The sequence below is a fragment of the Brachyhypopomus gauderio genome, chromosome 6 (assembly GCF_052324685.1).
Source record: "Brachyhypopomus gauderio isolate BG-103 chromosome 6, BGAUD_0.2, whole genome shotgun sequence".
NCBI lineage: Eukaryota > Metazoa > Chordata > Actinopteri > Gymnotiformes > Hypopomidae > Brachyhypopomus > Brachyhypopomus gauderio.
The window spans coordinates 5151196-5162366 of record NC_135216.1 but is presented as its reverse complement, the minus strand read 5'-3'; positions in this window follow the sequence as shown (position 1 = coordinate 5162366).

Genomic DNA, 11171 nt, shown 5'->3' with positions numbered 1-11171 from the left:
CCATTTTGCATGTCCACTGACGTTCAATAGAGACCCTAGTCAGACGTGTGAATAGTGAACCCGTTTTGCACGTCCACTGATGTTCAATAGAGACCCTAGTCAGATGTGTGAATAGTGAACCCCTTTTGCACGTCCACTGACATCCAATAAAGGTCCTAATCAGACGTTCAGATAGAAAACTCGTCATGCACGTCCATAGACGTCTAGCTGAGGTCCTAGTCGGACTGTCAGATTTTGAACCAGTTTTGAACGTCCACCAGACATGCAAAAGTGGGTCTGGACTGACCGACGTGATACAGACATGATTTTAACGTCTTTCTGACGTCGCATGTTTGCTGGGATGGGTTTAGAGACTGAAATGTCCGTCGTAAAGCAGCTTTCGTTTTTAAGCGAACCTAGATTTAGATACGCTTAAATTTTTACGCATAAATACAGTATAAAAAACCGAACAATGTTCTCGTGCGTACAGCGTGAGAAAGAGCGATCACGTTGCCGAGATGAGCTTATCGTACACAACACTCCACTACACTCCACAATCTTCGCAGTTTGAGATTCGTTTGGTTACTTATTCGCAGCTCCTTATTCGGCGGCTGAAGTTGGTTCCTTATTAAAAAAGGTGTTCACAATGCGTGTTTGCTGCGCACTTTGTTTAAAAGAGATAGATTAAACAAACGAGCATAGGAGCATACATTTAAGAGGTTATTGTTTCAAAATACTAATTTTGTGAATGTAGAAAAAAATAAAAATATAATGAAAGCATTCCTTATTTAAAATGGTTTCTATTTCAAGTCGTTCCAATTGTATGCGATTTGTACATGATGATTGAATTCGTCAGCATTTCTAACGTAAGGAAACATATTCTTAGATTTGAAAATTAAAAACACAGAAATGCTAATCTAGAACACAAATTAATTGGAAGAAGAAATACCAGCACACACCATGGCATATTGAGCAGTGGGCAGATAAATGAACGGATTTAAATGGGCAGGTTCAGAAGCTTATTGAAGGCCTTATTGATGGTGGACCAGAGAAATAACAAATGCATCATGAAGAACAGGTCACTCCTTAAGAGAGGAACCTGATTTTAGCCTGATCCAACATCATTTTATACCTCAAATATATCTGGAAACACAGCATATTGAGTAGGTAAGCGCACAGAAAGCGTACTGAAATGATTCAGAGGGGCAAGTTCAGAGGCCTGCTGTATGCCTATAATGCGTCGGGCCAGACAAGCAACACATGCATCATACGTAAACGGTTACTATCTGTAAGAAAAACCTAATTTTGGCCTGGCCCGACATCATTTTATGCCTCAAATCTAACAGGAAACATGGCATACTGAGTAAAGCGCACAGGTGAAATGGTTCAGAGGTGCAAGCTCAGAGGCCTGTTGTATGCCTGTAAGGTCCTGGGCCAGGCAAACCTCAAAACTCAACTTGCCCCTCTGAACCATTTCCACGTGCAATTTTTAGCGCACGTGGAACACTTCATTATTTAAAACATTACAAGCACATGTTGAATGAAATTTGACTTTTATTTGTAACATTCTCTAACCGTGAGTTTTAAATGGAAAAAAAGTCACACCACCAACTGATAAAATCCATATCCAATATATAGTGTCATTTTTAAGTCCTTCAGTTAACTTCTGTTTACCCTCCACTGTCTGCAGGCCTTGTTGCATATATTTTGCAATTAGTAAATCTATATTATAGGCCTACAATTAAGACAGTAAAAAGACCAAAAAGTACGAGAAGGAGTTATAGGCTACTGAGTGTTTTCATTACACGAATGCAGATGGGCATTTTTCACAGGTAATGGGGAACTTCCCGTTTTTAACTAGGGGTGTCGGAATTCGGCACAAGTTCGTTTGAAAAAAATTATCCGTCGTGCCTGCTGCTGTTGTGGGTCAATTTGACCGTTTTCAAAGTTTGAAGATGTAGGAAAACTATTTAAAATATTTTTTTCAGTATGAAACTTCTTCTGCTTGGGGTAATTAGTGTAATCAACATATTATATGAAAATAATTCATGTCAGTTATTTACAACCACCCCCTGCATGTTTATATCACATAGATACTGTTTGGGTCAATTTGACCCTTTTTTAAATTTTTGACCCTTTTTAAAAAAATTTTATTTTAATTTTTTTTATTTGTGTGTGTGTATGTGTGTGTGTGTGTGTGTATGTGTGTGTGTATGTGTGTGTGTGTGTGTGTACAATTGTGTGTGTGTACAATTGTGTGTGTGTACAATTGTGTGTGTGTACAATTGTGTGTGTGTTTGAGTGTGTGTGTGTATCGATCCAACATCTGAGGGATCAGGAAAAAGACACGACTGCGAGGAAGATGAGACCGGAGAACGCTCAGGGACCTCAGAGAGAGGAGATAAAGACATTGTGCCTAAACACAGACTCGAGACTCGTTTACGAGAACGACGAGGCATGCTGATCAAAACCTCCTTTATTCAGACATTAACAGGACACAAGACTCAAGAATAATCTACTGATGCTCACGCCACAAAACAAGAAACAAGATTAACAAAACTAGACCACTGAAACGAAAACAACGAATATACATGGACAAAACTTTACATCACGACAATGACTTGAACAACTAATCCAGATAAACATTTTAGGTAAGAAGAATCTATCACCATGTAGAACACAAGACGTACATAATATGAACTCTTACTTCAACACATCACTACTCGACAGACAAACAAACAAGCACGTTATCAATACATGATCCTATCAAACATCCAGACGTACGACACGATGAAACAAAACTAAGAAACGTCAACGATCATACACACCATCAATCACTGAACACATACATAAAATACTCAAATCACATAAACCAGACAAGACGTTCACAACTATATCAGGAGACAACTCGCTACTTGCATCAGACATACCACGGAGCAGGATTACGGTTTTACCAGGAAGTTATCATACACACCATCAATCGCTGAACCTAATACATAAAATACTCAACTCACATAAACCAGACAAGACGTTCACAATTATATCAGAAGACAACTCGCTACTTGCATCAGACATACCACGGAGCAGGATTACGGTTTTACCAGGAAGTTACAAACACACAGAAACTTCTAATGATCAAACCTCTAACGCAATAACCTAAGAAACTAGCACATAAGGACGCAACAAGAATAACCCACAACTACTGAATGAAAGACTGCGTTTAAATACATACCAAAGAAATTGAAACAAGACACAGGTGAAATCAATTACAACCAAAGGGCAGAACAGGGCGTAGAATTAAACATAAAACAAAACAAAGAGACACAGAAAACATGGAAAGGAATGCAAACTGATCAATCAATGAAGGACATGGTATAACCGTGACAGTGTGTGTTTGTGTATGTGTTTGTGTGTGTGTGTATGTATGTGTATGTGTGTGTGTGTGTGTGTATGTGTATATGAGAGTGTTTGTGTGTTTGTGTGTATGTGTGTTTGTGTGTGTGTGTTTGTGTGTATGTGTTTGAGTGTGTGTGTGTGTGTGTTTGAGTGTGTGTTTGAGTGTGTGTGTGTGTGTGTATGAGAGTGTGTGTTTGTGTGTGTTTGTGTGTGTATGTATATGTGTGTGTGTGTGTGTGTATGTGTGTGTGTATGAGAGTGTGTGTGTGTTTGTGTGTATGTGTATGTGTGTGTGTGTGTGTCTGTGTGTATGAGTGTGTTTGTGTGTATGTGTGTTTGTGTGTGTGTGTGTGTGTGTGTTTGTGTGTATGTGTGTTTTTGTGTGTGTATGTGTGTGAGTGTGTGTGTATAAGTGTATGAGAGTGTTGTGTGTGTTTGGTATCATAGTTTGAACATGGAAATTTTCACATTTTTATGAAAAACGATCCTAATTGAACCATTACCTGTTCCAAGTAAGGAACACCATTGCACTAAATATTGATAGAATAATTAGTAATGTAGTTAGTAATTAAATATTCACACTGTTTGTTAGGATTTTTTTGGTTTCAGACATCTTTTGAACAATTAAACATGCACCAGGGTTAAAGTGACCCTAAACAGTACGGCTGTTTGACAAGGATGCACATAATAGGAGGGTTAAATAAAAATGAGCACTTTCTTCTTTGATTTACAACTTTGTCCTACCACCTGATTAACTTTCTGTTCCACCCCTGACGGGTGAAGAAACATCTGCAGAAAAGCCACATCTCATTATAAGTCGCATGGTTCAAAGTGTGAGGGAATAAGTAGCGGTTTATAATCTGGAAAATACGGGTAGCAATCGCGGGGGCTCTGCTGTGGCGGGTCGAGGTGACGGTCCGCTCTTCAGCTCTGTTTGTAGGGTTCATCCACCTTTACAAGGTGGAATTCAAGCACATGTACGACACTTTCATGGTCCATTTTCAATATTGTCCAGCACCTTCAGCTTAATTAAGTTAAGCACGTAGTCGTCTGTAACTGCACCAGCCTCAATTTGTCCAATTAGACTGTTTATTTCCTCTTTTATTCTGTTGTGAAGACATTTCTGCTGCTTTCAAGTCCAACTACGAGCGATTGCTTCTGACTGGAGTCTAAGCCCCGCCCCAAATTCAGGCGAGCGTTCCTATTGGACAGTGATTAGATTTCATTCTGGCATGAACACAGCTTCGCAGAGACACAATGGAATACAATGACGTTCAGTCGATTGCATTTCAAGGTGGCTTCTGGCACGAATTCAGCGTTTCTTTAAATACAAATCCACACACACTGGAGCTTTTACTTTTCATTGTGGCATGTTTTCATCACATCAGTGTTTAAATCAATCTCGTGATCATTACATTTAAAGGAGACATTTATGTCAGAAATACCGTACGGTGAAAAGCAATACCTCGGTGCCGTGATTACATTTCGAGCTGTATTATATTCAATTCTGGCACAAATTCAGCGTTTTGGTTTTGAATGGTAATTATCTCTTTATTGAAAAACAATACACAAGAAAGTGCATTGAAACGTAATGTAATAGTGCTTTTGCATTTCATTGTGGCACGTTTTCTGCATGTTTGTATGGAAAAGCAATGCATTTTGTGGATTGCATTTCCATTTTTGCCTAGTAGCGATTACATTTCGAATAGGCACGGAATCATCTCCATAGAAATCTGGAGTGCAGAAAAGAAAGGAAAAAGGGATGAGGATTACAGAGGTGAAAGAGATCACATGAAGAGATTTTTAAACAGAGGGCATGAAGGGACAGCAGGGCTTGACAGTGTGTCCAAAGATGACGGTAAGTAAATAATAAGCGCTGATGTTGTAGCGCGGTAAAAGTTTAAGATGAATAAGTTTGTTGTGAAGACACTCATAAATAATCCCTGACTGTCTGAAACGGCCCAGACTGTTTTGCTACGCATTTTTTTGTGCTTACCTGTAACTGTAGCTTGAGGAGAGCGTGCATTTAGCAATATGAAGCTAATATAAAACTACCTGCACTCCAAAATGTCTCAGGACAGGCTGAATGGTTTGGCCATGCTTTCAATTGAACATGAGATAGCCCAAAGACTAGACTTCAGTGAACTCATTAACAACTTTGCCATTAAAGAAGTTAGGCGCATGGCATTTTAGTGCCTTTAATTTGTTGTTAATTGCATTTAGGTTGTTTGCACGTATATTGTTGTGTGTTGTTGCACATGGTTTCCCTTGTCATGTCCTATTTTTTTGGTCTTGTTGAATAAAACATTCACCCTACAATTATGAATGAAACTTTCTTGTCCCGGGCCCCAGCAAGACTGTCAATGGGCCTGTTTGCCTGTGTATGTGTATTTATGAAATAGTGAGTTCTGTTTTGTCTTAACAAATGTTGGTTCGTCTTGTTTAGCTCTATTTCTGTCATGCCTAGCTGTCCTCGCCCTGTCTGGATGTTCTCTATTTTGAAATGTGAAACTGTCCACGTTTCAGACTGACTGCTAAGTCTTTTATAAAGTTCGCTCCACTCTGCATTTGTGTCCACCTCTGCTCCCGCGTCATATGCAACATAACACCTGCTACTAGTGTCGTGTTGGTTTCATCTACTAAAAGCACGCCTCAGCAGTCAAAAGACTTTTTTTTTATAATATAGTGCAAAGTGATAACAATTATTGGGGTTAGGTGGACCATAAGAAGATAGAATATAGAAAAGAGGGGGAGAGAAAATAAAAAGGGAAAATACAGAAGGACAGGTATCCACTGCAGGTGACCACTGCAAAGAAGAGCAGAAAGTGTACCCAAGACATATAGCACAAATGACTGTGATGTATGTGTGTGTGAGTGTGTGTTTATGTGCAACCTAAAAGTGCAACATAGATAAATGTACGAAATGTACTTACCAGCAAGGGTAGAAAGCTGCGACAACATTCCCCCAGAGGCAGGCAGAGAAAGACCTGGGAATCCCACACGCCCACGGCTCCACCAGGAGCAGGAGCTACTCTAAGCTTGTTCATTTGCTCTTTGTGAGCTGTACGTTTTTGTTGCCTTGCGTTTCTTCATGCACATTTAAGTTGTATTTGTGTCATGGATAATAAAACTCCTGACATGCAACCAGTGCCTCCGGCCGCCTCTATACCCCCGTCACAGGTTTAGTGTTTTCTTAGTTAGTGTGAAACATAAATTTAAGTCCTAGTATTAGTGGCTTCCATAAGGACATTTATGGATACTAGTGCAATAGTTCAGGAAAAAGCATGAGCCACAGACTGGCTTAATGCGTATGTAGTTAAAAAAATATATATATATCAATGTTCCACTGGAACTGTCATAAATAGGCTACAATTAAAGGATTAAATGAGTTACTTTTCAAGTCCATTCATCAGTTGTACACTTTGCTTTAAATGTGGCAAGTAGATGTGTATATAACTCTGGAGATGTAGTGTATAATTAAGTGCAAACAATTGTCAACGATGTGTGTCATTCAATATCATTTTTACAGAAATACATTTTTTGTCTATTTTATCTACCTATCCTTCATAAAGAACAAACGTGGCACAAAGCTGGCACTCTTTAAATAAAAGGACAGTGATGGGATCCTGAGAGGGACAGTAACAGACTTTGTCCCAGCCTCCTTCATAGAACATACATATTGCAGTTCAACTACTCATGGGACATAATTAAATTAATATAATATCCTCTGACTTTCACTGTAAAAAAAAAATCGTAAAAAAACGGTAAACGACTGGCAGCAGCGGCTGCCAAACAAAAGCTTTAATTTTAATGTAAAAAACCCTGATTTAAATTAAGTGGAAAAACAATAAATTTACAGAAAAATTCATTAAACATTCTGCAGAGAAATACTGTTATTTTACAGATTTTTCCTGGATTATTATGATTTAGCACTTTTAATAAAGTGACAGCACTTATATTTTTACAGAGAAATATCGTTATTTTAAAAATATTCCCTGAATTATTACAATTAGGCACTTTCAATAAAGTGACAGTACTAAAAGTTTTGCAGAGAAATACCTTTATTTTACAACTTTTCCCTGAATTATTACAATTAAGCACTTTCAATAAAGTGACAGCACTAATAGTTTTGCAGAGAAATACCTTTATTTTACAACTTTTCCCTGAATTAGTACAATTAAGCACTTTCAATAAAGTGACAGCACAAAAAGTTCTGCAGAGAAGTACCGTAATTTTACAGATTTTTCCTGTCCATATTCATTGTGACTTCCAGGACAAACTCAAATGTGGAATGCAAACTGCAAAGTTATTTTATACAAATGAAAAAGTATATTATACCAATGTTGAGCACCTCAATGTCCTCTATCATCACTTTTAATAATTTAAATCCCCAGGACTGTACTCAGTGTCTTTCTCTATCACCAATATCAGTAGCCTGAACACAACTACAAACACATAACACTGATGTGACATGAAAGATACACTACTTCTCATTTATATGTAGGGCATTTAGCAGACGCTCTTATCCAGAGCGCCTTACGAAGTGCTTTGCCATCTGTTCACAGAATTAATTCTAAATAGTACATAGATAGGTCAGAATTCAAGATACCCTCGAACCAGAATACTACTAAACTACAGAAATCAATGCAAATACCTAGAAGTACACAAAAACATAGGTTGAATATTGCTAAACTACAGAAATTAAAATGGATACCTACAAGAAATGCAAACTCACATAGGTACTATAATCATACAACGGAAACAACTATGACAAGTGCTAGAGATTTAGTCTGTTCTACAGATGAGTCTTCAGTCATTTGAAGACTGCTAAGGACTCTGCAGTCTGGACAGCCAATGGAAGCTCATTCCACTATCTCGGCGCCAGGACAGGTCTTGAAGTTTGTTTTCCGTGAGACTTTAAGCATGGCGTTTTAAGCCAAGCCGTACTTGAGGTTCAAAGTACTCAAGGTTTGGATGGGGCTTTGACCATGGCCATCATGTAGGGAGGGGTTGGTCCATTTTTGGCTTTGCAAGCAAGCATCGAGGTTTTAGATCTGATGTATGCAGCTACTGGAAGGCAGTAAAGAGAATGCAGCACTGGAGTGACATGTGAACTTGGGGAGATTGAAGACCAGTCATGCTGCTGCATTCTGGATCAGTTTGTAGAGGTCTGATGACCCATAGAGAAAGATTCATAAGTAAGCAGTTGCAGTAGTCCAGCTTTGAGATGCTGAGAGACTGTACAAGCACCTGGGTAGCTTCCTGTGAAAGAAAGGGTTGTATTCTCCGTATGTTGCAGAGAAGAAATCTGCAGGATCTGGTCATTGGCCTCTCAGAAGTGAAAAGCTGAAGTCTGCCTGTTAAAAAGTTGCAGACAAAATACAAAGTTAGCTGCTGTTAATTTTGTGCCAATAACATTACAAATATTATAGTTCTTATGAGCTGAAATATTTACCATGATTTGGTATAAATGATAAGTCTTTGAATCATTATTTACTTGGTTAGATTCTGAATATTTGCAGGTAGAAAATTTATTGATATTGAAATTACTACTCAAAGTTCATCCTTGGAAAACAATTGATGTCTAGGGGTACAAGTGTGCAGGTTAACAAAGCTCTTTTTCAAAGAGACAAATATGTGATCACCTTATCGGAGTCCCTTTGAAAACCTACAGAGCTTTGTTAAGCTTATACATCTGGACATCAGTTTTCATCCAAGAATGAAAACTGCAAAGCCATTTCAAAAAGGGATCAGACTTCTCTGTTATGTTGAATCATGACAATGATATCTGTGAATTAGCACTTAATCTTGGAAAACACATAAACAGTGAAGAGGGATTCAGGAGGTGTCAGATCCTGAAGATCCGGTGTAGTGGTGCAGCAGGGAGAGTCACTCACCTCAACATAATGGCCAGATTGATTTGTACTGTGAGCTAGGCTGTGGCGCTCCTTCTCTGGGCTGTGTTGCGCTCCTGCTCTGGGCTGTGTTGCGCTCCTGCTCTGGGCTGTGTTGTGCTCCTGCTCTGGGCTGTGTTGCACTCTAGCTCTGTACATATTATTCTGGTGCATATTATTTTTTTGCTTTACATATTTAACATATGAGAAAGCATATTTATTGCCTAAGGGTTAAAATGCAATGGACAAAATCTTCACAATGATCCCAATAATGGTGTTTAAATTTTTTACACAAACCATAACTGGTCTCCTTCACCGTTTCTTTCTTCAGTGCAGATCTGCATTAGCTCAACTGAGAAGTGGTCCAGCAGCAACATGAATTTTAATTGCATAGGATTTTCTCCATTAATCTGGAAAGGTTTCGACAAAAAAATGCTGCAGTTAAGTATATTCATATTCATTATATATTGTAACGGTGTCGAGTCGGAAGGACCAGAATGAGTCATGACACCAATGTTAACGAACTGTTATTTTATAAGCAACACGCTAAAAGCATAAACAAGTGCCAAATACACTGATTCTAAGGGGAAAAGGGAGGGGGAACACTAACACACACTAACACACATACTGCACACATCCAGGGAAACGGGGAACTCACCGCAGGGCCTGCTGGGAGGCCTGTAGACTCCACCCCTCGACGCTGCCCATTGGCGGACGGTACAATATTCAGCCACGCAGAACGTGATGGAGGCGGATTTTTTAAACCCCATTAATGTCTGTCACCCAAAATCCAGATCCAGAGTGCTAAAAATGTAGAAATTACGTCAACTACAACATGCAACATCAGTGGCATATGGAGAAAGCTGAACTGTTAAGCACATTGATTTGTACATCATTTAATGTGAATGTTAATCATTAGCGATAGAATAGTCGGCGACGTTCCTAGCAAATTAGACTTAACGTTACCTCAGAAAAATGCTCAACTATTTCAAGGTTCACCTCACATTTAAAACCAATTCAAAATGAGGCCGAGACCGAATTTGAGTAACTAGCTATGTCGCTAGATTTAGTTATGTTCAATGATTACCACATAGAGCATTATTTAACCCATTATGTATTTAACAGTGACCGAATTAAAGTACAGTATTTTAAAGCATCGGAAAATATTAGATTATCGAACTGTGATGATCGAAAAAGAAACTAATGGTTGCAGGTTGAAATTGACGTGATGGCCTATCTTGTAAAACTCCCACTTGATGTAGTGGGTCTTCTGTGACCAGGGAATGTGATGAATATGTGTATGACTTCAACTCCAGACAAACCCATCTCATTATGCAGCAAATAGTCCCTTTACTGAGGTTCTTTGCATCCCCAACAGAATAAGACTTCAGACTTCATTCAAAGCACCTTTGCAACTTCATCAGTCATGTTTTCAAATATCAATTACCGCAATAAAACACATTAGATCACAGAAAGGCTAGAAAGGTTAGAAGACGGTTGGAATCTCAGGTACTGCCCTTCCATGGTTTAATTCTTACTTAACCGATCGCTATCAGTTTGTAGAGCTCAATAATATTTCCTCCAGATGCACAAAAGTGAAAGCAAGGCTCCATCTTAGGACCACTATTATTTACATTTTATAAGCTAACATTGGGCAGTTATAAGCAAACATGGCATCAACTTTCACTGCAATGCAGATGACACCCAACTTTACATATTAAATCCAGATTAGGGAAAACTGAAGCCTGCATAAGAGATGCTAAATACTGGATGTTGCAAAACTTCCTCCACCTTAATGGTAATAAAATGGAGGTTCTCCTTCTGGGCCCAAAGGCCGCAAGACAGAAAATACCAGATCTAATGCTAAATCTCGCAGACTGCAATTGTACCTGGCTCAGTAAC